General features: G+C 36.7%; 1 long non-coding RNA gene and 2 pseudogenes across 4 annotated transcripts in view; 1 reads left to right on the top strand and 2 right to left on the bottom strand.

Moving 5' to 3' along the window:
* The window catches only part of LOC110349222 (uncharacterized), a 158,207-nt gene that overhangs the window by 22,084 nt on the left and 108,273 nt on the right, over window positions 1-27,850 (bottom strand). The window contains exons 4-5 of one of the 4 annotated variants that reach the window (XR_015443476.1): window positions 10,407-11,043; window positions 721-10,095 (exon numbers count right to left, since the gene is read on the bottom strand). The exons of 1 other annotated variant lie outside the window; for it this stretch is intronic. This is a non-coding gene — a long non-coding RNA (uncharacterized LOC110349222). Of the gene's footprint in view, window positions 1-720; window positions 11,044-27,850 lie in introns of those variants that run through there. 2 more of the 4 variants (XR_015443475.1, XR_002395045.2) reach the window with 2 other exon arrangements.
* Window positions 17,770-18,247, top strand: LOC101705131 (large ribosomal subunit protein eL38 pseudogene; annotated as a pseudogene).
* Window positions 22,198-22,590, bottom strand: LOC101705502 (high mobility group nucleosome-binding domain-containing protein 3 pseudogene; annotated as a pseudogene).

Raw genomic sequence — 27,850 nt, 5'->3', positions numbered from 1 at the left:
ACAGTTTGCAAAAGGATATTCATTCCATAAATAGTGCTCAGACAATTAATAATCCAAATGGATAAAAATATTATTGAATCATATTACCCACGTAAGTCAATTACAGCTTAAAGACTTTAGGAATAAAGAGAAAAATTTAAAGCCTAAGGCATCTGGGGAAAACCATCCCAATGGTGTCTCAATCCTTCTGTTTTCATCAGCAGCCTTGGGAGCTGCACGATATACATGCCTTACATGTTTCAGCTCACTTAATTCTCACAAGCAGATGAAACAGTCATGGATTATCCTTATCTCACAGATGGGCAAACAAATGCACAGATTGGCTAAGGAAGTTGCCTAAAATCACAGGGTTAATAAGTAGCAGAGCCAGAATTTTAATCTGGATGTTCTAGTTCCAAATCCTAACAAAAACACTAAAATTGGAACTTGGGTTATTTGGCCCCAAAGACCATATTCTTAATGTCTATGTGATACTGTGAATACCAATGTATCATAGAATTCCTTTATTTATTTATTTTTCGTTTTTTTGTGGCCAGGTCAATCTCAGCTCCTGGGGTACTGCAGAATCTCATAAAGAGGAGCCTTCCTCCAGCATAAATGTGGTAAAGGCCCATTCTGACCAGTGTGGTACCAGTAAACTCCTACCATATTTCCTCAAAAATAAAACTGGGTCTTATATTAATTTTTGCTCCAAAAGACACAATGAAGGCTAATTTTCAAGGAATGTCTTATTTTTCCATACACAACAATTTATATTATTCATGCACAAAGATCTACATTTATTCATTTATTCATGTACAAAAATCTACATTTATTCAAATATAATCATATCATCTTCTTCTGAAACAGTGCCATAACTCTCCAAACCCTGAATTCTAGCCTGAATTTCTTGCAACTCCATTTCTTATAAAACCACTGGCCCCAATCCCTCATGTCTAGCAATAGAAGTCTCCTTAAATGAGCACTTCTTGTCCATGTAGCCTGTTTGTAGTGCATTGGCAACACAGTTGTCAGTGATTTTATCCCATAAATTCTTCACCCATGTCACAACCTCTGCAGGGTAGGCTTCACAAAGTTTCCATGAAATCAAGTGTTAATTGAACACTTAAGAGACAGGAGTGACAACAAAAATGATGACAGTTAAGAATGATGGTCCACACAAAAGTGATGCAAAATTTCAGGTACCAAAATTCAGAAAATGTTTATTTCACAAAAGTGCATTATGTCTGTTACAACAGATGATATACTGAATTATGAAGATTCATATTAGACACAACCGTGCCTGTTTATTATCAAGTGTGCAGGTTATCCATGCATTGTGTCTGTACTCTGGTCATTTGCCAATAAGTCTACAGTAAGTTTACATAGGTATTTATCTCTCATCCAAAGGCACCCACTTGGGTATTTACAAGTATTTAATTATAACTTATCTATTATTTTAAGTATTAATGTCAATAATATTGTTTATATTTAATTATATATCAATATTATTTTATAATATGTCCATTGTGTGTTGCAATGGACATAATAAATGCATCTGTTTGGCTAATGATCTTAAGTGGGGCTTATTTTGGGGGCAGGGGTTATATTATGTGCATCCTAAAAATTCCAGGGCTTATTTTCTATTTAGGTCTTATTTTCAGGGAAATATAGTAGGCACTTCCAGTTCTGAGACCAAGCTTCACCTATGTTGTGTATACATTTGACTCCTATGTTCATCATCAGGACCCAGAATGGAGTCCATTTTACCTGCCTCCTTTCTCTCACTGAAAGTATGAGTATAGTGGAATTCACTGCAGAGGACCAAGAGGCAAAATTTCCTGTCTGCATTCATCTGTTGCCAGAGGGAAAATAATTTAATGTGTGTGGAAGCCACAATTAAGTACCTTTCAATGTTTTTGATTCAAGGAAATCATTATTTGTTGAGTTCCTGCTGTAGGTCCAGCTCTCTACTGGGTGTGGCACATTTTGGCTTTCCTGCCATATAGATTTTGCAGAACTTATTAAAGTAAAGCTTTCACCTTCAGAGGCCTCAGTTTTTTAAAGAGCCAACACTTAGGCTTCACTTGTGATCTTGTATTGTGCAGTTGGCCTGTCACTGTGAGAGAACTTGTCACTGAGGGCGCAAGGTGAAGCTTGACATGAACCCATTCCATGAATGAGACTTGCTTTTAATTTTTTGAAAATTACACGCTACCCAGAAAAACTACAGAGGTGGAAGGCTTTTGTCTCTCTACATTACTAGGCATTGTTTTTTAAAACATAGCTTGGATTTCCACCATTTGCTGTCAAAAATCATAGGGTTTCATGTCCATGCAATATGTAACCCCAGCTACCTGAAATGGCTAAGAAGTCCCACAGGGCTAAAAGAAAGCTGGTCAGTAGGCCACCAGGGGACTGCAGAGGTTTCAGGGGCAAGATGCAGTAGAAGGGGTACCAGTTTACAATTCCCAGACAGTAGAGTATAGGGGGAAAAAAGGAATCAAAGGGCAGAAAAGGGTACAGAAAAAACGTGGAAAAGAAAATGAAGAAAACAAGCTCTACAGAGCCAAAAAACAAATAAATAAATAAATGCCTCAGGGTGGTATAATTGACTGAACTTTGCTATCTTGAGGGTATTTGAAAAACCCTGGAAACAAGCATAATACATACTCAATAAAAAACAAATCCACCTAACTTAGATGAGTAGTAATAAAGGCAAAGAGAGACATAGAATGAAATGGATTTCAAGCATGACTGGTAGAGACACAAAGGGCAGAAGTCACAGGCAGTTAAGGCATATCAGAAACCTGTTGCTAGTTGAACCTAAACTCAAATGTTATGTGAATTCAGTTATAATTTTATTTAGTTATTACATTTCAGTTACAATTTTATAAAAGCGAAAAGCATGAACATTAAATATTAATATCTTCTTGAGCGATCTTTCCACTACCCTCAACAATTAATATAGGTATCTCTAGGGAAAATTATTTATCAAAACCAAACAAAATGAAATAGGAATCAGAGTGAATCATACGAGCTGTCCAGTCACTAAATCAATGCTAAGAAAAAGATGACAGACAATTGAGTTTGGTTGTCCAGCAGGATAGAAGGGAAGGGGGCAGAAGTTATCAGAAGGTGAAGCAGGTGCTGAATATGTGCCTCCTGAGCTTTTTCTCTAAAAGGAACTTATTTTCATCAGTTTTTAAGATGCCAAAATAACTGGGTTGGTTTTTTTTAGTCTATGATGAAAAGATGTTGGGAGAAACAATACCAAGTTCAGGGAAAAAATGAAGAGTCCAAGGGTTTATTGTACTCATGTCCCCTCAACTGACGCCCAAGTATCTGTGCAAACCCTGTTCCTTCTGATGATGAGCTTTTATTAAGCCTGCTTAGTAATGAGTAAAAAGGGGAAATGTGTGCGAAAGAAAAAACACTCTGAAAGAAATGCTCAATGGCACTTAAAAACAAACAGTCCTTCAAAAAGCACTTTTAAAATCCATTTAAGTTAATAAAAGAATAGAAACCAAACCTGGGCATAAGACCTTTGTCTATAAAGGAATGCCGTTGCTCTTGGTGTCACTGCATTCAATACTCCGGTAATAAAATTTCCATTCAATGTGTATATATATATGAAGCAGTTCTATTTGGGGAATATAGATTGGTGATGAAATTCAGAAACCATTATCTCTTCTATTTAACTGATTCAGATTCTCCCATCTGGTAAAAACATTCAGTACAATCTTTTACAATCCTCAGCAAAGGAAAAAAGTGAAGCTTTCAGGTAAAATTGCTTTTATTATTCTTTGTTGACATGAAGGAACGTTATGTATTCAACTCCAAAAGCTGAATTCATTAATACAGTGCTTCCCTTCCTCACCAGGAATAAAAAAAATGATCTAAATCATTATTTACTTTCTTTCAGCCAAGGGTCCTTGTCCCGATCAGCTAAATGAATCATGGAATATCTTCTTGGAAAGAATGTGTGGTTAAATGCCTGAAGCTGCTGGGCTCTAAACGCTCACAGCTGATTGCATAGTCACTGTTTGCAATTTACTGCCAGCTTCTGTTGCTATTTGGCTCAATGCTAATGGGTCACCCTTAGGAGTTAAAGCTGACACTCTTGATAAGTCATTTCTAAAATCATCTAAACAAGTGAAGTAATTTTTATTTGCCAGCATGAATTATGCCATTGGTGAAAGTCATGAATCCATGTTATTAAACTAATGTACATTTACTCTAACATCCTCATCCACTCAAATTAGCACCAGAGATATCAAGCCTGGGTCCAGTGGACACCCAGATACCAACAGCTTTGGCTGGCATCAAGGACAGCAGGTGATCATCCTGTAGGAGAGCTGCCTAAGTCAACACCAGCCACCAAGGGTCCATCATCATGAAATAAATACATAAACACACAAAACAGTTTTTGAAATACACTTCTTTCATGCCTCCTCTTGCCTTTGGTGGCTCATCTAAGTAAGCTAGATTTATTGTGCACTCCTATCCAATAGCATAACCTTTATTTTCACCCAGTGGAGAAGAGGATTTCAATTTCCCCTTCTTATTCAACAGGATCTTTCTTTCTTTCTCCCTCCCTCTCCCTCCTCCTCCTAAGTTTTGTTCTTAGAGTCTTGCCATGTAGTTCAGGGTGGCCTTGAACTCATTATGTAGCCCAGGCTGCCTCTTGGCCATCTCAAAAGGAACTTTCTCAAACCACCCTCCCACCCTGGCCACACCTTCTAGGGTTAGAATAACAAAGGCCCTCCAAGGAAGGCAACTAGATTATAGGAAAGGGAGATAGTTCTTAAATATCCATTGCATTGGAAAGTTTCCCTCTGGATGAGTGTTCTGTATCGAAATAACTCAGTAATAGGCTTCAGAATTTAAATGAAATTTGACATTTACAGCTAGGTTGAGGGTAGAGGCAGCTGTGGCTCAGAGGCATATCAGAAAACAGGAAGTGTTGTTTAATATGCACCTCCTTCCTTAGCTTGGTGTTGGAAGGTGTCCCACTTTGAACTCAAGTGGAATTCAAACATTTCAGGGCTTATCTGGTGAGCTAAAGAGGGAGGCCTTTACAAAGTCTGTTTGCAAAGTGAAAGAGAGGACCCAGAAAGGATTGTTCTTCCCTCTGGGAAAAATTATGCCCTGAAAGAAACAGAGTAGATGTCAAAGCTATAGGAGGGGAGGGGCAACACTGAGTACTAAACAAATTCCTCAACTCAGATTCACCATTAGATTAGGCCCTGCAGATTTACTTTTCAGCACTGGGGTTGGGGGTGGCTGATGGAGAGAATCTTGGTTTTTGTTTTTGTTTTCTTTTTTTTTTTTTTTCTTGAGACAAGGTCTTGCTGTGTAGTCCAGGCTATCCTTGAACTCACTATGTAGTCCAGGCTGACCTCAAACTCATGGTAATCTTCCTGGCTCAACCTTCCTAGTGCTGAGATTACAGGTGTGTGCCACCATGCCCTGCTTAGTGCATAGAATCGTGATGTAACAGTGAAGAGTTCTTCCATAAAACTTGTTAAGATGGAAATAATGAATTGGTAAGCTTCTAAAAACAAGAAAGAGACAATATGCACACACTATTTGCACATCCAGGGCTCTCTTGTATTGACAACAATTATGAAAGTCAGTTGAGGCTAACAGGCACATAAGTAGAAGTGGCAGCAGAGTCTTACTGACAAGTTTTATCTGGAGAAAGACTGGTATCCAGCAGAGAAGGTGAGACAGAACAAAAATGACTGTGACTATAAGTTAATTGGGTAGCCTTGTTTGGAAACACCGTAGGGACTTTTATAAATACTTGGGTTTGGAGGAAGCCTTTACAGAAAACTGAGATCCTGTTAGGTGGAAGCAAAAGTGAGTGAAACCAGGTTCATTCTTTTATTCTTTTCCTAAGGGTAGTTTTATTCAGGGAGGATATAATCAAGCAAACAGACTCTTGGCTGTTTCTCTTTTAAAGGACAGAAGGAGCTCCAGGCCAGTTCTGGAATGTTTTGCCACAGGCGTAGCAAAACTGGAATATGCTGCAGCTTTTGGAGCACAAGAACCCACTGAAAATGTCACCAAAAGTATTGGCAGAACTACAGATAATGTTATTCCTTCACAGAGACAATAAATGACCATTATTAGTTATGGGGTATTGTTGAAAATTGTTTTAATGTTTAATTTCTGGGGGTCTTTATGTTTTATTCCTATATACGTTTATTCCTTTGAGACTTAATTCATCCTCAGTATTTGGAAAGGGAATTTTCAAAGAGCTAATGTCTGGGTCAGTTTTCTTATGCTTGTCTTTTCATAGCATTCTGTGTTTACTCAATCTTAAATTGTTTTATACTGAAATAACTGGTTTATATTCTTGTTTCTCTTGGTAAGGCCATAAGTTTCTCAAGAACATGATCATGTCAGACACTTCAATTATTTATACGAACCTCTTCATAGCCTTCATGATTGTAAGAATAAGCTCTTAACACTGCTCCCCACAAAAATCTTGAATCAATATTTTTTTACTATCTTACCATGGCTAAGATTATTAGTTATTACTAACACTTATATTTCTTTTTTGCAAGAGTACTAAAAGTCTTAGGTGAGCATATGACGGTCTAGTAAATACTACAGGTCTTAATCAGTTCATGCTGCTATAACAAAATACCATAGACTTGATGCTTTATAAAAAACAGAAATTTGTTTGTCACAGTTCTGGATGTTGCAAGTCTGAGGTCAGATTACCAGTATGGTCAGTTTCAGTGAGGGTCTGCTTGCAAGTTGTAAACTGTCAACTTTTCATGGTACCCTCAGGTGGAAGAAAGACGATGGGAGAACTTTCTTGTATTTTTTCTTATAAGGGCACTAGTTCCACTCATGGGGGCTGTACCCTTGTGAACTACTTACCCCTGAAAGGCCTACTTCCTAATACTATCACATTGGGGGTTAGTATTTTAATATATGAATGGGGGGGCACAAACATTCCATCCATCATACTGCATTTCCAAGGTTCCCTTGCAGGTAGGTGTGGTCACGTGATGAAGTTTTGGCCACTGGGATAAATGCCAGCAAAGAATTGAGTGAAATATTCAGTTTGTGCCAAGAAAAGGAAGGAGATTCCTTCTAATCCAGCATCTTTCTACTTAATCACAGATATGGTGATGAAACCATCTATGTCTTTAATGACAAGGGCCATAGTGTGTGTGTGGTGTGTGTAGTAGGGAGAAACAGCTAACTAGAGGCTAAGATCTACACCACAAAATCATCATAATTTTCTTGGATATTCACCCCTGAGTTATTATGTGAGGGAGAAAGATCATTTATTTTATTTGAAACAGTGAGTATATCAGGATAAACTGATGTGTGGTATACCAAAAAATTCCATGGAATTGATCAATGTTCTTTCCTTAATTATCACTCTTTGAGAATACTCTTGATGTAGAATAAGAAGAAGTAATTTAAAATAATAAATAGCCACATTAAGTAAGTAGCTGCTATAGGAAATTGGCAGGCTACAAGCACCAGCCTGGACTAGGGCCTCTTCTTACCTGGTTTTGTTTTCCTTTCTTCTTCATTCTTGATTTCTACCCCTATTCTCCTCCCCATCATAGAGATCTTGTGTACAAGCAATATATATATATCCTTGGATATGTCTGTATCCTTGGGAAAGGGTACACAATTCAGAATTCTTATTGCTGGACTTGGTTAGAATTAGTGTTTACATGTTTCAAACCATTTCATGCTATTTGCTGAAATTTGGTAAAATATAAAACCAAATTTTGTTGTTGTTTTTTGATTTGTAACTTTCTTCTTGATTTCCACCTTTATTCTTCTTTCTCTTGTAAGGATACATCCTAGTGTGTAAGCAATATACATCCTTGACTGTCTGTTATGCATGTAAAACATGTAGTATTATTCTGTCTGTATTTGTAATTTATAATTTCAAAATGTGTGTAAAGATGTGGGTAATTACCAGAAAAGATTAAGTAAAAAAGACTTAGGTTTCCATGAGATTTATGTAGGACTTCCATACCCTGAATTCTGTAGCTTCATTGTTTACTGTGAATAGGTCAAAATGAAGGAAGCATCATGTGCTCCTAGAACCAAGAGGAGTTCTTAGAACTCTGTAGGCTTCTGGAAACTTTCCTGATCCTTCTTCCCTCACCACAATCACTCACTACAGTCTGCCAGTAGATAGTCCAACAAAGAAAATCCCACACATTCTTTAGGGATTTTTCTTACCCACCCACTTATATTAGTGGGCTTAGAGATGACTCAGAAGGGACTGATATTTTACCCTATTTGCTATAGTTTCATGGATGAGACTCCTAAGTCAGAGACAAAAGATAGTTTATTATCCACAGAAATAGAATATCATCATTTTTCTTGAGCCAGTTTGCTGAAATCCAATTTCTAGTGTGACCCAAAGGTCAGGGGGATCTGTCACAGGAGAGAAACCCTGAATTTAAGGAACACAAATATTTTTAAATGGCTAATAAGCCTGCCTGATCTTTGCCCTAATGGTAGACATTAATTTTTTTTTAATTTCTTGGCCATTTCTTTTATTATGTATTTTTGAGTTGTTTTCCTAGTGGTTGCCATAGAGATTACCACTAACCTCTTAATTTATAACAGTCTAGTTCAACTCCTCCTTCTTTAAACTGTTATCACAATCACATCTTTATACATTTTGCCAATTTACATAGGCATATTTCTATAATTATTGCTTTATGAATTTTCTTTTAAATTAAATAGAAAAAAACACTTATGATACATTACCTTTGGTAACTTTATGTTTTCACATAGATTCAAATTACTGTCTAGTGTATTTTCACCTTGGTATGTTTTGTAGGTCAGTTTGGCTTAGTAACAAGCTCTGTTTTTGTTCATCTAGGAGTATTTTAATTCCTCGTGTGTTTCTGAAGGCTAGTTTGCTGGTTATAGAATTCTTGGTTGACCACTTTTTTCCCTTTTTAGCACTTCGAATATGCTACATCCCTGTCTTCTACCTTCTCTGGTTTCTTATGAAAAATTAACTCTTAATCTCATTAAAGATTTCTTGTATTGGATGAATCACTTTTAGTTTGCTGTTTTTAAGATTCTACTGTTTGTCTTTTAAAAGTTTGATTATGATATTTTAGGTTGGATCTCTTTATCCTATTGATGTATGTTGAGCTTCTTGAATGTGTAAAGTTTTCAAACATTATTTCTTCAAATATTTGTGTGTGTGTGCGTGTGTGTGCGTGTGAGATAGGATTGAAATCAAGGTCTCATGCATTCTAGGCAAGTGTTCTGTTACTGAGCTACATCCCCAGCCCTTTTTATACTTTAATTTTGAGAGAGGGTCTTGCTCAATTGTCCAGGCTGACTTTGAACTTGAAATCCTTCTGCCTCAGCCTTCTGAATAGCTGGGATTAGAGACATATGCCCCCACGCCTGGATTCAAACATTCTTTACTCCTTTCTTCTCTTTCTTTTACTTCCATTATGCATATATTAATAGGCTTGATGATGTACCATAGGTCTCTGAAGCTCTGTTAATTTCTCTTCATTGTTCTTCATTATTTATGTTCCTTACTGGGCAATCTCAATGGGCTTACCTTCAAGTTCACTGTCTTTCTTTTGGCTGTTCATCTGATGTTGAGCTCTAGTGAATTCTCGTTTCACTTACTGCTCTTTTCAATTCCATACTTTCTGTTTGTTTCTTTTAAAAATACTTCCTCATACTTATTCATATTCTCTATTTGGTGACATATGTTAATAGTTTCCTTTAGTTCTTCTTTTCATGTTTTTCTTTAGTCTTTGAACACATTTAAAATACCTGATTTAAAGTCTCATTAAGTCCAACGTCTAGGCTTTTTCAAGAACAGTGATTGCTTTTGTTCCTATCTATAGGGCATATGTTCTTAAACCTTCATATGCTTTGCAACTTTTTGCTGTTGAAAACCAGACATTTAAATAATATAAGGTTGCAAGTCTGGAAATCAGGTTTCTACCCATGTACTTGTTATTGATGTTGCTATATAAAAAATACTCAGAGCAGGACTTCCAGGAAGATGGTGGAATGGTAAGGAACAACAAATCAATCTCTCCAAGATTTGGAATCCAGACACTGGATATTAACAACCTGGGAAAGAAGGTAGACATTAATTTTATTTTAATGGACCACAAACAAATCTGACCTTTGTTATTTCTGCCTTCCAAAACCACTATATAACATCCTTGAAAAAATGCAATTGGTTTGTGTTATAGCTTGTGCCATCACAGGTGGGGTTTTTTCAGAGGTGGCTGGATCTAGAGTGTGACACTGGAATTGATTCATGGTACAATGCCAGGCTCACAGGTACTAGGATTAAGGGTGTGAGTGCTACCCATCCTAGGTAGTCTGGATAAAAGGGGCAGAAAGATGCTGTTAAAGTCCTTTGTTGTTTTTGCTACCTTGTGCACACAATGAACTTTCTTCTCTGTGATGCCCCTCTGCCACGTGCCACTCTGCCTTGGAGCCAGCCAACTATGGACTGAAACCTGTACAAACGGTAAGCCAAATAAGTCTTTCCCCTTTTAACTTTGAGTGTCAGGTATTTTGTCTCAGCAATGAGAGAAAACTAACTAAGATAGCTTGCAAGACAGGCAAAAACCAAAGAGACCCCTGAAGGGTTGTTTCCCAAATCTCTTTCTATATAACTTTCTCTCTCCTCCCAAAACATCCTATCTATGAAGCTTGTAGCACTGGATAACTTTTTCTTGTTGCAATCATCTACAAACCCTAAATTATGCCTCGTTTTGTGAAAATTTCTGAAGAAATCAATGCATTCATTTTTCCTTTTAATGTTCTGGGCTTTTAGTTCCATGCTCTCTTCTCCTCCAGTGATCTAAATACCTATTTCATTTTCTGGTTACTTGTGAAGTTGCTACTGTGAATGGCATCAGAGATTTTGTTATATTTTTAGTTGATTATTGCTGATGTAGAGGAAAATTATTGATTTTTTGTGAGTGGATCTTGTATCTAGCATTCCTTCTAAATTCTCTTATCAGATCTATAACCTTTCTGTTGATTCAGCTGAGATGATCTCATCTGCAAAACATAAACAAAACAAAGAGAAGAGAATGAGAAAGAAAGAAAGGGAAAAGAAAAGAGGGGAGGGAAAAGGAGGGGAAGGGAGAGGAAAAAAGGAAGGAAGGAGAGTAAAGAAGAAAAAGGAACCATGTGATTTCCTTGAAACAGATAAAAAGAAACCAGTATTCTACAGCAAATTATACCCTTATGGATCATGTTATAATAATCATTTAGGCTAACTTAATGGCATAGGTGGTTTCTGCTTTGCAGTTCAATAATTCGCTTGTTCAATTCTGCCAAATATCTACCTTTAATTACCTTATATTTCCTTATTCATATGTTCATTCCTTTCTTAGCTATATAATAATAGATTTTTAGAAATGTATTATATTACTAAAGAGTAGAACCACTTGTATTGCTTTATCTCAGCATGTGGAATATTAACAAATATTCTTCAGCATTTGTTTTGCTTTAATAGCTATACTTAAACTCTGAATATTCTCACAATGGGAAGAAAATTTAAGCATAGTATTAGAGAGGTAGGGGAATCTATATCACAATAGGAAGAAAATTTAAGCATAGTTTTAGAAAGAGGGGAAAAAAAAATCTCTTGAGTAGTTTCCTAAATGATAACATCAAAAATGGCTAAGTCAGAGCGATTTCTGCTGCCTGATGATCCAAATTCATTGCTTAATAAGAGTTTCAAGAGATTAATTGCATCAAAGTATACACATAATTTTCTAAACTGAACAAATCCAATTATGCTCGATGAGTATCAGAATAAACTTGGAAATGATTTCTATGTAAGAACATGAGTGTAGAAGCTGGAAATGTCTCCGAATACTGAAAAGAAACCTAGATGCCTTTAGAGGCAAGTTTCTGAAAATGATCAGATGAAATGGAATGAAAATTTCTACATGTCTTAAAAAACCAAGAAATTCCTTAGTAATTACTACCAGAATAATAGTGAGTATACATACTTTTAACACTACCCAAAGATTTCTACCTAAAGCTTTTTATAAGCTGAATGGAATTCAGAGCCAATTCATACAACTGAGACACTAAGATTAACTCTTGTGTTTTATACACGTACTGACTCCACATGAGTAAATATGTATTGCAAGCATGTACTAATTTTTAAAAAGCTGCTACCAACAATAACAACAACAAAAAAGAAAGGAACAGAATTCTCTGTATCTATTACACGGAGCAGAGGGAAAGACAAGTTTGTAACAGTGGAAAAATCCTAGTTGCCCATAGAGGAAGTTATTTTATAATAGCAATAGCTTTATAAAGTAATCCTATATTTTGTATCACAAAATTTGAGAAAATATGAGATTTAACAGAAATATTTTAAAATAAAACATAGTGATGATTTAACCCTTGAATGCCTAGTGTTCCATATTTGGAATGCCCATAGCAATAGAACATAGTAAGATTTTTTTTCTTCAAATTCTTGTTCCTTGAATTTTTCTAGGTAACATATATGAATTTCATGCAAAAATTTTAAAAATGACACTTTTTGGTATAAATGGATTAATATAGTCATCATTAAAGACAAAAGAGTAATCAATAGCATTTTTAATTCATTGGAGATTGTATATATCTTGTATTAATTACTTTCCCATCCCTGGGGCAAAATACCCAACACCCACAACTTAAAGGACCAGAAGTTTATTTTAGTTTCAGTGGATTCAGTCCATGGTTGTCTAGCTCAAAGGCAGATACAGCAAGGTGGAAGGGCATGGAGAAGAAGAGCTGCTCTCCCCATGATGTCCAGGAAGCAGAAAGAAAGAGAAGAACAGGAGACAAGAATACACCCTTCCAGGTCATGCCCCACATGACCTACCTCTAATCAGGCCCTACCTCCTAACAGCACATTCAGCTATGAATTCATCAATGGATCAATCCACTGATGAGTATAGTGTCCCCCTTATTCAGCTACCTTCCAAAAGCTCCGTCTCTGAATACATGAGAATTTGGGGGGACATTTTAGATCTAAACAATAGCATATCTCTGATCCAAATTTACCTTTGTCACAATTATACGTGACATTATATGTGCCGTTATGAGCAGTTGGCAGTGAGGTATCCTTACTTTTTCTGGATTTTTAAATTTTTGCATGGCACACTGTAGCAGGTGTTCAGTCTTGCAAATGCTTTGTGTTTTAAAGTAAGGTGATGTATAATTTAGGACTTTAGACTATTTCTAGATATGTCTGTTATCATTGAGTTTGGCTATCAAATAGATATATGACTTACTTTGCTTGTGTCACAATGCCACAAATTAGTTCACTCTAGACCAATTTTTCTAACCCCTAAGTTCAACTTTAACTCTGCCAGATGCTATTTGATAGTAGATTCCCCAATACTGAAAATCTTGCCAAGTGCACATTATGTTGCATAATTACAGCTTTCTAGTACTCAGTATGGTACTATTAGCTCAAGTTGTAGCTCATTTAGTGTACACAATTACAGCACACCCAGCAGCAAGCACTGACCTACAAAGGAGGGGTTTCTGGTGTTATTTTTATCTACTTCAATTGACAATATATGTAGTTATTACTAGGACTTCAGATTTTGAGAGAATTTGGTATTTACATTGCATTTGTAAGTTCTTTGGAATATCTAAAATCACACTGATATGTTAAAGCTATTCTTCCTTCTAATGGTGATTGGATGCTAATATTATTTGAACAACACTTTGTTTTTGTTTGTTTGATTGGTGTTTTTGGTTCTTTTCTCTTGGGCTAGATGGGACAGTAAAAAGCAGCAAAATGGCACCAAAGTGTCCAGTCTTAAAGAATTGTCCTGCTAGAGAGTTATAGCTTCTTAAATATTTATGATACCTAAGGCAAAGTCATACTTTAGCAAATTACACCTCTTTATCATCATTACATTTATGTATTTTACAGCTTCAAACACCACCTCTAACAGGTAAGTAACTGGTAATCCTAAGGGATGTTGTCATGAATGAAGATGGTACTGGATCCTGGGGAGTAAATCTTAAAAGAATATGGGAGTGGAGATGAAGAAGGCTTGGGCTATTTGGGAATTTCCTCTCCACCTTTGCTGCTTATCCCTCAGTCACTATTAGACTTTTCAGCTGGGGTCCCTCCAACCCACATCTTTCTCTTGGATTTAATTGCAGTACAAGAAAGGTTAAGGCTTAACCCTAACACATGGCACTTAACTGAAATTCTCAATGTCAATAATTGATGAACTCTAATTTTCTTAAAAGAAAATGCTTTGATGTCCATTGTTTTACCTTCTTAGAGAACGGTCATAAATAATCAAAGTTAATGCTTTTGATATATTGTTTCATACTTGTGAAGTTCTTTGAACTTCAAGAAATCTTTTTAATACCTAGTTTTATTCCAAATAACCTAGTATTTTGATTCAACTAAATTAATTTTAAAGAAATAAATTTGTGGGCTGGGAATTTAGCTCAGTGGTTTCGCCGCCTGCTTCGCAAGTGCAAGGCCCTGAGTTCGATCCCCAGTACCAAAAAAAAAGAAAGAAAGAAAGAAAGAAATTTGTTTTCAAACTATTTATAGTTTACATTTTAACAGTGTACATTTAAATATTTTGAAGATAAAAGCCATGGCTGTCTCAATATTAAGAATTTCTTTTTATCTCAAAATACAGACTAAAGTAATTTTCATTTATATGGCTGAAAGTTTATATGCTAATAAAGACAAGAGAATTACTTTATTTAAACAAAAAGCATGAAAGTTACATAAGAAGATGTTTACCAGCATAATCAGCTAGTAACTTATAGAGGCTTTTTATTTTATATGAGCATTGTTTTCAGAGGCATTGGTTTGACTAGTAATACACACATGTATACACAATTTTCTTAATGCTAAAACCATGTTTTACCAGAGTTCTTAAAATATCTTGGTATTTCCCATTGTGAAACCAAGTAATTGGCGACATAGCAAAATGCAGCTTTACCTGAACAATGTTAGGGAAGTACAGAAATACTACAGCCATCTGAAAACTGGAAGATCATCTATCCCAGAAATGCCAATTGCAAATAGAGACACTAAGCTCAGAGAAACCAATCTGATGTAAAATACTCAGACTGTCCCCAAAGGTTAAACATGATGTAATTATCATATTATCATCATCATCATCCAAGAGATTATTAAAAGAATAATCTTTTAATTTGAATCAACAAATAATTGATTAGTTATTTGAGAAAGGAATTAGTCATATAGTGCTCACCCAGACACACACCAAATACTGCCTAATTATTAAAGTCCACCATTTAAAAATATTTGATGAGAACAGTTGAGTTCAGCACATTCACTTGACATTTATTTATTAGACATTTCTTATAGTAAGTATGTGTGTTAGAAGCTATGAATGATTTTAAGAACTAATGAAAAGAAAGAGGAATGAAGGGGATGGGGAAAGACAATTTTTGCCCTCCAAAATCTTACTTCTAGCCAGAAAGAAGACAGTGCTATTGTAACACTGTTTAAACCTTCGTAAACATTTCTGCATTATAACTGTCTCTACAATTACGTGAAGAGTTCTTTGAGGGCAGAGAGCATATCTTGTTTACTGATTTATCTCCCAAAGTACCTTCTGTTAATAGCATTTGTTCTTTAAATGCTGCTTTTATAGTCCATCATGTTTATATATCATTTCAGATGTGTTAATGTACATCCAATAAATCTTTTCCATAGAGATTATGCAAAATAACTTGTATAAGTGGGTTTCATAATACATAAAGGCAAATAATATGAAAATTATAAAACCTCATTGAATACTTTGGATTACATATAGGTATGTTTTTTGCAATGAGTCAAAACTGATTTAAAAATATTGTATACCTGATTGACACTCTTGCTAAAGCCATTTGATTATGATTCTATATTCAAATATAATGAAGTCCTTCCCCATAAACAAGGATAATTCTAAAAGTTTTATGCCATGGACTCTCTCATGGGCCAGTGAAGCTGAGGGACCCTTTCTTAGAATAATGTACAAAGAGTAACACAATAATCTCAGCTGATGATGAAAGCTTTTGTTCTGCATGCCTTTGTTAAATTACACCAGGTTGAGAGGGGATATTGTCTGACAGAAAAGCAAGGAATAGTGTTATAAACCAGATGAAGTCCCTCGAGACAGAGGATAAGTTGGCAGGCTGTCCAAAGGCGGAAAAAGTGGGGGGTTGGGAATCATAGGAGAAGGCTCTTAGGAATCAGCCAGAGGAACTGCTGACCTAAGGCATAAAGGTGAAAGGGCCAAGGTATTCTTCTGTTGCAAGACTCAGATGCTATTTGGGGTATGGTTCTGATACATTGTTTCTGCTTTATGTGGTGTGCCTGAGTGTTTCTTGGTATCTTCCTTAATTCCCTGAGTCACTTTAAAAACTAAGATCTTGTTTGCCTCCCCTCAGCCCTTCCTCCACTCTACTACCAAATAGTTGAAATCCTTTGACCACACCCTAGAGCATGCTCACCATCTATCTGAATTCTCCAAATGCTTCTTACCTTTCTGCCTAGTTTTTTGGGCATCTGGGTAAAATAAAGTAAGTTAACTTAATCTTTTCTGAACTTTGATTTGCTCAGGTAGAGAATAGGAGAAATAAAACCTACCACAATGGTTTACTGTGAGGATGAAACTAAACATATCTGTAAATTGCCTGGCATAATGCCTGACACATGTGACTTCTATTCCCCTTCTAAACTTTGCCAGTTGGGACTCCTCTACTAAGTAATGTCACTGCCAACTTCACCTCTGAACACACCCAGGTGTGTGGGCTTCACTCTTGAAAGAACACCATTTCTGTGGCCTCCTCTCTGCTGCCAGTTCTCTGCTTTACAATGGTATCTCTGCCTGAAGCAGCTGCTGGCCCTATGCCTGTGAAGCTGCTCCTTTTCTCCAGCAGAGGATCTCATTTCCCTTGCTCCCCCTCCCAGGCTGCAGCATCCTGATGACAAGTTATGTCCCGAAATAGTATACTAGGAACTTTGAGTCCAGAAAAAAGAACGCTTAGGAATACTTAGATCTGTTTTCAAATATTTGAAAGCCTAGCGCATAACAAGGAATTAGACCAAGATTTCTAAAAGGTGAACCCCTGTGATGGTCCAATGAAACCAATGGACTTTTTCTCAGATAAATGTATGAACTATAATACAGAGGGTTACCAAGAAACCAATTATATTGGCACAGTTATTAAAATATTTTCAAACCATTTTTGAATAGCAATATATATGTTTTTATTAATGCAAATAACAACATAGAGCTGCAGGCCTAGTAAACTCTGAAACTGCAAAGCTAAACTGAACATAAATGATATTTCAACATTTCTGAGACAGCTGAGATGTGATACAAAAATACTTGTGATTTTTGATAATCATAGGGACTATTAATACTGTTGTAGTCTACGCCTCTATTCAATGATTGAAGGAAAATTTAATTTAGTTAAGTAAAAATAAAGGTATAATTTCTCCCATCTAAGTTCACAGATTCCTGAAATATATTCATAAATATTCTTGGTCCGTGACTCTCACTCACCTAACCTGCATAAGGACTACAAGGATCTTATTATTAGGCTCTTTCTGGGCCATTCAAAAGAACAGAAGTAGTCTGAGTGAGGCCAAACTATAAGACAGATTTCAGATCACCACAATGAAGAACATTCAAACAATGCAAAATCCTCAAAAATAATAATCCAGGGCTATCTCTCTGGTGGTACAGGTCCACGCCTTCTGAGCGCCTCGTCGCCATGCCTTGAAAAATTGAGGAAATCAAGGATTTTCTGCTCACAGCCAGGCAGAAGGATGCCAAATCCGTCAAGATCAAGAAGAACAAAGATAATGTGAAGTTTAAAGTCTGATGCAGCAGATATCTTTACACCTTGGTCATCACAGACAAAGAAAAGGCAGAGAAACTGAAGCAGTCCCTGCCCCCAGGGCTTGGCAGTAAAGGAGCTGAAATGAACTAGCCAGACTGATGTGAAGTGTATTAAAAAGCTTTGAAAATCTAAAAAAAAAAAAAAAAATAATAATAATAATAATCCACTCAGTGAAGTAATGAGTTTTTCATTACTGAAAGTACTCAAAAAGACGTTAAATATTTCTAAACAAAGACTCCAGTATCAGAAAAGAAATGAGAACTTCATTTACATGAACAGTGATTTCTAGAGATGGACCAAGCAACAGTTCTGCTAATGTCTGCCTGGCATCAGTGCACGGTGCTTTACATTCATCAACTCATTCAATCCTAACAGTAAACATAGGAGGAAGGTATTATCTCCTGAGCATCAGTTTGGACTTTTTGTTTTTAAATCTTGACCAAGACAAACATGTAAGAGGTAGAATTCAAATCAAGGTATTTCAGGCCCCAAAATCTAGTAGTTCCCATATACAAAATAGAGTTAACAATACTTACAAGGTTATTATTGGAACTTCAAAAGATAATGTGTGCCAAATGTATATGTCAGATTATCAAGAATAATGATATTCTACATGTTTTACATCTATTAACTAACTTCATCCTTACAAAAGCTTTATAAAGTCGTATCATCCCTACTTTATACATGAGAAAACACAGGTGCTAAGATATTGAGTAGCTGTTATACAAATACAAATCGGACCTGAACCTAGGTGGTCTGAGTCCAGAGTCTATGCTGATAAACACTACACTATGCTATAGTCAAACATAGTACTAGCAATTACTGTAGTTGTGAAGGTTTTTTGTTTGTTTGTATGGAAGATTTCTCTCCTCAACGAGATACTGTTCGAAGATAAAAATGGAATTGCTTCAGTAAAACTAAGGTTTGGGGGAACATATAAGTTCAAATTAGGCTTGCAGTTTTGTTTTATTTCTCACTGTATAGCTCATAAAAGTCCTGTATTAAAGATCTCTGTCATCCTTATCCACATTTTTTTCTCCCATGTGCTGATATCTAAGCAAAGGAGAGAGACAGAGTTTCACTTCTTGATTCTCACACCTGTATTCCCAGTTCTGTCATGGCTTTTGGATGAGTCAAAAACAAGCCTTAGGCAAAGCAAAAAGGTCTGGGGAGGGCTTCTCTTTTTCCGTGACTCCCCTTGAAGAGGCTCAGCAACAAATATGTCAGTTCTGCTTACTTACCTAAGGCCCTCCGCAAAACTGCTCATCGTTATTTCAAAGCACCTTACAGTTCCACTTGTAGGTTCTCCCCTTGCTGCCCTACTGCCATCTCTTGCTATCCCGTCATCTCCAGCCGAAGGGCCTGGTAAGGGAGACTCCTCAAAGGAAGGGTGAAGTTCAAAAGTTAGTAACATACTAAAAGGCTTTTCTGTATGTGTCCCTGCCAATTTGGTTCAGAAACAACATGTTCTGCCTCTGCTACCTTTTCTTAAAATCACAAACGTTATTATTTTTAATACTGGGATTTTTCGTTCCTGGCTGTTCACTTACAAGGTATTCCAAGGAAGAAACAAAAGCCACCCAGTTTCAGAGGCTTTTTAAACATTGTTGCTAAGCAGTTTCCTCTGTCCCACACTGTACTCCAAAGCACTGATTTTTCAAGCTGAGATTCATGACTTGCTATGTTCAAAGAAGTAAACAAAATATTTATTTCTTTAGTATCTCTTGAGAAGTTACCTGAGTCACTCACATCTCTCTTGGTATTTAAAAAGTTATATTTTTGAACAATCATATGCCAACTTTCACAAATCAATATAGGTCAATAAACATAATGAATAAGATTTGTCTAAGATAATGACAGCCAAGACTGAACACATTACCCACAAAGCAGTGCGTTAAACATTCATATGCAATGAAGCTTACAAAAACTCTATGAGGTAAGAGCAATATAAGGTGCCCATTTTCTATAGATGAACAAAATAAGCACATAGGGATTAAGCAAGTTACTAAAGCAATTCATTCAATCCTTGGTGAATGGTAGAACTGGAATTCAAATCTATGTCAAAATCCAGAGCTCAAATTCTTAACTTTCTATTTTCAATTGTTGTGTCCAGATCGCGAAGTCCCCAAAGACCACCAAGGAGCCGATTCCGATGTAAACACACGAGGGTCGTTTATTCAAGCTCAAGCAGGGGCACTCAACCATCACCGACGCAGCGGATCAGGATTGAGAGCCCCGAATTTCAAATCAGCAGGGTTTTTATTGTGGCTACCGCAAGGTTTGGGGATGTTCCATTTAGCAGTTACATGATTGGTTGATATTTAGCAAGCATGGGGGGTTGAGGGGTGGCTACATGTAGAGTTTATGGGAAAAAGGAACAAACAGCACATCGACAGAATGTTCTATAGATAATGGGCCCGGGAGCATCTGTTTTCTGGGCAGACAGAGGATTGAGTTAGGAGCTGTGTCTTTTTTTTTTTTTTTTATCTGTTGTCCCACAGCAAGGACATTTTATCATTTTATGGGCACAAAGGAGACTAGGGGAATAGTTGACTTCAGTGAAGTGGAATTTATGTCAAGGCCACTTTACTGTCTTATTCCAAGATGGAGTCAAACTTTAAAATGGAGTTAGTTAGGTCTCACACAATGATCTGGAAACTTTCCAAACAACCCAGTCAGACCATTGGCAAAAACTGCTGAAATAATTGGCTGCTAACTATGTGCTGAAGTCTTCTAACACCTATAAAAAAACATATCCCAAGCTACATTTTGTCTGGGCCTTGAGATCCTTTCAGAGAATGTCACTAATATCTACCAAGCACTCTTCATGTGCTGATTAGTATAAGAAAAATAAATTTACCAAGAAGAGAGCAGTTTTTTCTCAAGCTCAGTTCATAAACACAGCCACTATCTGTTAACTTTCAGTGGCATCCAGCTGAGTATGGTTGAAGTTATTGGGGTAACTATACTGATGATATCTAAAATGAACACTATACAACATCCAGGCCACTAGGACAACTCAAAGGGGCAGGGGGCGGGGTGGGGGTGGACCTCAATAGCTTCACTGTTTCTGAAAAGTGGAATTCACTGGTGGACAGTGTTCTACTTAGGGTTCTCCTTTTACGAAAATCCTTTTATTGTCTCCAGTTGTTTCTTGACCCTCTGGTCAGGTTTTCATAATTCAAGAATAACTATATATGTGCTAGGGATTTAGCACAGTGGCACCATGCCTGTCTCGCAAGTACAAGGTCCTGAGTTTGATCCCTGGTACACACACACACACACACACACACACACACACACACAACCTATTTATGAAACTGCCAGAAGTTACTTAGATAATTTTTATTAGTTTAAGTCAAGTGCTTGCTCCCTTTTACTTAACACATCCGTGGCTGTTTTGTTAAACTGCCATTTCATCAATAAACCCTGGGCATTACCTAATAATTCTATTGGCAGGCAGAAGTTCAGAAATTTTACAGGATGCTTGGTAGGAGTTATTGCAGCAAGAAATATTTCATAAGAATATCTTCTCTTGGGGCTGGGGATTTAGCTCAGTGGTTTCACTGCCTGCTCCGCAAGCTCAAGGACCTGAGTTCGATCCCCAGTACAAAAAAAAAAAAGAATATCTTCTCTTATTTAAAAGAAATATAAATGATAAATACTGGAATCTATTAGAAGTAAAAGGGGAAATCTTAGATTGGTTAAACTAGAGTATTTTTCTGTATTTGTATTTCACTGTATTATTTTTACTTCCATTTGGAAATCTTTAAATAAACACAAACAAAAAGAAAACTTTCCTATGAGCCAGAGAACCATTTTGATATTTTTTCTTGTTTATTTTAATTTCTCACCTATAAGAAACCTTGAAAAATATTTCCTGAAACAAGACATAAAATGACTGATAAACATACAAAAGCACTCAGTCTAATTATTACAAATGTTTTAAAAGTCAAGTTTCTATTTTTCACCTGTGAATCAAAAACAGAGAGAGAGTACTTGAATGTATGTAACGGGGTGATGAGACAGGTCCTTTGGTATACCAGGAGCAAGTTTAAATGTAAACAATCTAACAAATTATTTAACAAATGTTATAAAAATCTTTTTAAAAGATCATCTTCTCATGTCTTTTTAATCTAATAATATAACGTTTTTCCCCAATATTAAGATGGTATTTATTTTACTTGATAATAATGAAAACTTCCAAAAAGCATGACTATGAGAGGGTGAAATGTCCATCCTTATATACTTTGCTTGCCTACTAATACAGTCCTAAAAAATTTGCATTTATAAAATACTTAATAAAAGTAGCTTTTAAAAGGTGTCCCAAGAAGGTACATAAAATCACCCCCAACTTTTTGTGACAATTCATTCTCCCTCGTTATCTACAGATTCAGTTTTCTGTGCCTTCCTTTCCAAAATCTTGCTTTTCTTCCTTCTTCCCTTTAGCACCTCTGTTAACCTTTGTTCCAGGTTCTTCCTTAGTAGATGTTTTTCTTGGTTTAGGTTCAGGTTTTAGTGGAGCAGGTTTCGTGGACAATCTGGCAGACCGTCTTGTGGGTTCCTGTTTAGTTACTTTGGATCCATCTTTGCCCTCTGTATTCTCTGAGGACTTTCTCTTCGACATAATGACCATCGGGTCGGCAGAAAGTACAGCGACCGACTCGGACTATGGGCTCCTGGATGCCAACTAGCCGCACCGCCGCTCCCGCGCAGGGACGCCCAATAATATAACTTCTAAACTTTTATTTTTAGAAACCAGTTGTGGATAGAATCAGATTTTCATGTTGAGTGCATTTATCACGGCTCCATCAGAACAGGCAGAATCCCTAGCAGCTCATGTTCCAGAAGTGATTTTAGGGACCCTTAAGCACAGGCAAGGATAAGGGTGAGGGCCATATTTAGGGAAAATGATTGGGGGAGAGATTTAGGTTAAAGTGCACATGTAGAATGGCAAGACTGTCCCCCTCTTCCTGATTGACTTTCAGTGTGCTGGAAGCCAGATGTATATTTCCCAGGCAGAACACAGGAGATCATTTATGTAAGAAAGTTGACTAGCCCAGGAGAAAACACCTTCATAAATGGACAGTTTAAATGTCTCCAGGAAACTATCATATTTCCATAATTACCATATAGTGAAGTCTACAAACATGAAAACATAAAAACAACACCCAGACATGCAAACGGGACTTTCTGTAAGCATTTTATTACCTTACACTTAGGAAGACGAACCAAGGATCACCAGATTTCTGAGGAAAGCTTTTAACATGAAAGGCAAAGACCAAGAAACTTCTGAGACAACTTAAATATGATTCAGGGAGTAGAAGAACACATAAATAAAAAACTGTAATAATATCCTCAGAATGATAAAAAGTATGATATTCATCACAGAAAACAATTTTAAAGGAATATTCAGAGACCAGTAAATAGCTTTTGAATATTAAAAAATAATATGGTATAAATTAAAAAGACAAAAGAAAGTTTGAAAATATGGCCAAGTCAATTTCCTAGGAAGGACAAAATAACAAAGAGAAAGAAGGAAATATAAGCCAATTTCCCATAATTGAATGACACAACTTTTCAAATAGAAAGATCTCAGAGTCCTGCAAATAAACAAAAAGTTAAACCAAGGAACAATATCATGAAATTTCAGAAAATCAAGAATTTTTAAAGATGTATATATGAAAACTTCTTGAAAGGAAAAGCAATGTCACAAAAGATGAAGGATCAGAATGCTCAGTAGGAACAACTGGAAACTAGAAGACAATTGATTGAAACTTCAAAATGTTAAAAGAAAATGATTTCTCTTGTACATTTCAAATTCTATAAATAAGTGTGAAAATATTTTTCAGATAAGCAAGGAACAAATACTAATTTATTCTCATCTCCTCTTCTCAGAAATCTCCTGGGAATTATTGGACTCCACTGAAATAAAAGAGTAAACTAAGAAAGGAGAAATAGGAGCCTGGCAGTAGAGAAAAGCCAAGGGACAGCTCAGGATGCAGTGGTGAAGTGCTGAACAGCAATCAGTCCAGGCTGGAACAGGAGACAGAAACAATGTCAGCAAAGAAATGGGGCCTGATAAGTTGTCAGATATGATTAGCCATGTCAGAGGGCTTTCATAGACAAAAGTTATTTAAGAAGGAAGCACAATGTGGTATACATGTAGATAAGATTCATATTTATAGTCATAATGACATAATTATGTAATAGTAATTTAATCCAAAACCAGTTATACTACTGTATTGAGGCATAGGGATTAGAAAAGCAGTCGTGTGAGTGGGGAGGGGTTGGTGATGAGATAGGCTTAAATCATCATTTTCTAAACAGGAGGTTGCTCAGAATCAACTGGGAGATAAGATTAATATCAAGCTTCATTACTGATAAAGGAGTCTTGAGTGTGAGAAGATTTTGGGGAAAGTGATCTTAGGAAATACAGTGAGAATATAGGAAAGAGAGACTGAGAAGCAAGGAAAGAAATTAAAGCATGTGGTAAGTAAGTTAGTCACACTGAAGACCTGAAAAATGGTGTAAAACATATTTTACCATTGCTCCATCAGAGGACAGGGAAGCTAGTCCCACTGGTGGAAGGTGATGTTTACACTTCTACACTTTTGATTCCACCTATAGAACTAAGAGCTCCTACAGGGCCAGAGAAAACCTCCTGTGGTGAAATGAAGAGATGCACGGGGCTAACAGCTTAGAGGTGGGTGGGACATGAGGTGGGCGGGACACAGGGTGGTGCATCAACAGCTTCGTCAAACAAAAGCTGGACTGAAGCATGGGGTGTGAGTTTCCTGGGATTTCAACTATGAATTAAGCAGACTCAGTCCCTCTTTCACTAGCACAGGGCAGACTCTGCCCCAAACATTCACTGAACTGAAGACCTGAGCTGAAGGCACCTTGCCTCAAGCAGTAGCATCCAAGGAGATCAGAAGGAACAGAGGTAGGCCTTCTCACTAGCCAGGTACTATAAGTCACACTTCCCTGAATGATGGAGCAACAGGTGGAAAGAGAGGTCCAAGGGATTGTTTTAAATGACATACATCCATGTGGAAACATAGGCAAGAAAAGTGCAGAGCCCCAACAGAAACTGCCAAATAAAAGTGAATATTGAAATTTTTAAATTTTTTAAATAGAGGTGGTCATATATTATTTCAGATTATGACATATACGTTCCTAAAATAGCTAAAATGTTTCAAAAGTGGTTGCTATGGTTTGAATGTTTGTGTCCCTCCAAAATTTATGTGCTGAAATATAATCCTCAGTGTGTTTGCATGGCATTACGAGTAGTCTTTGGGAGATGATGAGGTCATGATGATGGAGCCCTTAGGACTGCAAATAGTGCCCTTATAACCCCTTGCCCTTTCACGTGAGGACAGAGTTAGAAGGGTCCATTTTTGAGGAATAAGACCTCACCAGACACCAAATCTGCTGGAAACTTGACTTGACTCCTGTGCCTCTAGATCCAAGCAACATATTTCTGTCATTTCCAGCTTAATCAATCTATTGAGTAATGGTCTGAATAGACTAGACAGCAATTATCTGTGGGGAATAAGGATCAGATTGAGAGGAATAGAAGAGGAAAGTATTTTGTTTTAGTACAAACTCAATCATACTATTTGACTATTTAAATCTGGATACATTTATTATTTTGGTAAAAATTTAAATAGTAAAATTGAAAATACTATGTATTAGACCTACTACATAAAATGAGAAATTTTTAAAAATAAGCATGATAGAATAATCCTGATTTTACATTTTTCCATAGGAAAAGTATTACTTTAATAATCAGGAAAATAAAATATATACTAAAAATACTTTAAGCTAGGTTAGAGATGAGTAACACCCTGATATGTTGCTTCTACTCATTAATATTTGAAAATTTTTTTGCACAGCAAAGGAAACCACTAAGAGTGAAGAGACAATCTATTTAATTGGAAAATTTTTTTACCAGCTACTTCTCAGATATAGAACTAATATATAGACTATATAAAGGACTCAAAAAAATTAGAACCCCCAAATTTAAAGACCCAAATTAAAAACTAGGCACTTGAAATTAATAGATAATTCTCAGATGAAGAAATACAAATAGCCAATAAATACATGAAAAATGTTGAACATCACTGGGCATTTGAGAAATATGAATTGAAACAACACTGAGATTCCATCTTACTCCAGAAAGAATGGCTACCACCAAGAAATCAACCAGAGAGGCGTCTTGCAGCCCCACCCCCACCCGATGCTTTTTAAACTGTGGCGACCGGGCGGGTGAGACAAGACAAGCAGCTTGAAGCTCCTGCAGCGGTCCGGGGCCACGCCCATGACAAGGTGAGGTCCGCTTAGCGCCTCCAACACTCAGTCCCCGCCCCCCCGCCCCCTCGCCGTGAGCCGCCTACCTTCTGGCTTTTCGGCTACCTGGTCCCACACTACAGAGGCACAGGAGATTATCAAGACCCTTGTCCTGAGCGCCACAAGATAGCGCAGAAGTTAGTAACAGAAAGAGGGCTTCTCAGGCTCCTCGAAGAAAACTGAAGCTCAGCAGAAAAGTAAAGAGAGCCTCTACAATAAAGGCACATCAGACCACTGTACTTGTTCTGCTGCTGGCTTGCTGAGACTCATTGACTTGTGTATGCACAGGGATTCCTACGTTGCCTACTGTGACAGCAGAGACATACACTGAAGGAGGCCCATAATTTCTACTGCTATTTGCAAAAAAGAAAAAAAAATTTTTTTCTTATTTTTAATTCTTAATTTTTATTTTTTTTCTACTCTTCAAAGTTTTACTTTTCTTTCTTTTATCTTTTCTTTCTCTCTCTCTCACTCATTCTCTCACTGTCCCACATTGCTCCTCATCTCCCCATTTGTTCCTTTCTGCACTGAATTTGGATTTCTCCTTTATTGTTCTTTTCTTCTCTTTTTCCTTCTCTTGATTATCATTAGGTTTAAAGGAAAGTAAATTTGGTATCTAGCCTCCCTGTTGCTGTTAGGTGATTCTATTCACATCTTTGTTCTTTCATTCTGCCATTTTCTCTTGCCTTTAACAACTTAGAGTTTGTGTGATCTTTCTGTGTCTTCTGGCCTCACTGCTAATCTTACCTGTTCTTTCTACCTGTCCCTCCCTCCCCAACTCCTTTTAACTCCCCACCCCGAAGGGGAAAGATGCTATATTGAAGAGTTTATTCATTATAAATTTATGTTGGGTTGGTCCTTGGTTTTAACTTAACTCACATAGTTAAATGTGATAGATTAATAACTACCACAAATTGTCATTTTCTAAACTGTGCTTGATGCTATGGTATTGCTGACTATGTCATTTGGGCTAACATGTTGTGATTGATCTAATTAGTTTTCCTTCCTGGTATAAGAAAAATATAATAGCTTCAGAGTCATTACAGTCTCAAAACCCAAACAAAAGCTATATCTAGAAGACACCTCTAAAAAGCAATCATTCCACAAGGGTTTTAAACACAAGCAACAAAGATACCTACATTAAGCAATCTTGAAATATCAACCCAGGAATTAAATGAAGGACAGTACCAAAAACAAAAATGAGAAGACACTTAAGCAAGGCACAAATGCAGGCTTCCATGCAACAAAAAGGAAATTCTGGGGGAAATGAGGTGGAAAAGTCTGATAAGCAACCATCTGGACACCCTGAACTGATAGCACAGGAAGTAACAAGGCAGATGCATGAGGCTCTAGAAAATTTCAAAACAGAAATAATCTCCCAGATAAATACAGACATGGTGAGCAGAGTGAAAGACATGATTAGAAGCTCTAGAGTAAAAACAGATAAGAAAATAGATGAGATCAGAAACATGCTGGAAGCAATGAATGCCCAGCATAAGAAGGAAATGGGAAACATGATCACCCAACATAAGAAAGAAATGAAATCCATGAAACAGATTCAAACTGATATCCAGGAGATTAAAAACTCCATTGAAAGCAT

This window comes from Heterocephalus glaber, unplaced genomic scaffold (genome assembly GCF_053883595.1).
Source record: "Heterocephalus glaber isolate CG9 unplaced genomic scaffold, H.glaber_assembly_v1.0 deba00001571, whole genome shotgun sequence".
Classification (NCBI taxonomy): Eukaryota; Metazoa; Chordata; class Mammalia; order Rodentia; family Bathyergidae; genus Heterocephalus; species Heterocephalus glaber.
The sequence above is the reverse complement of the archived record's forward strand: the minus strand, read 5'-3'. Positions and strand labels throughout refer to the sequence as shown.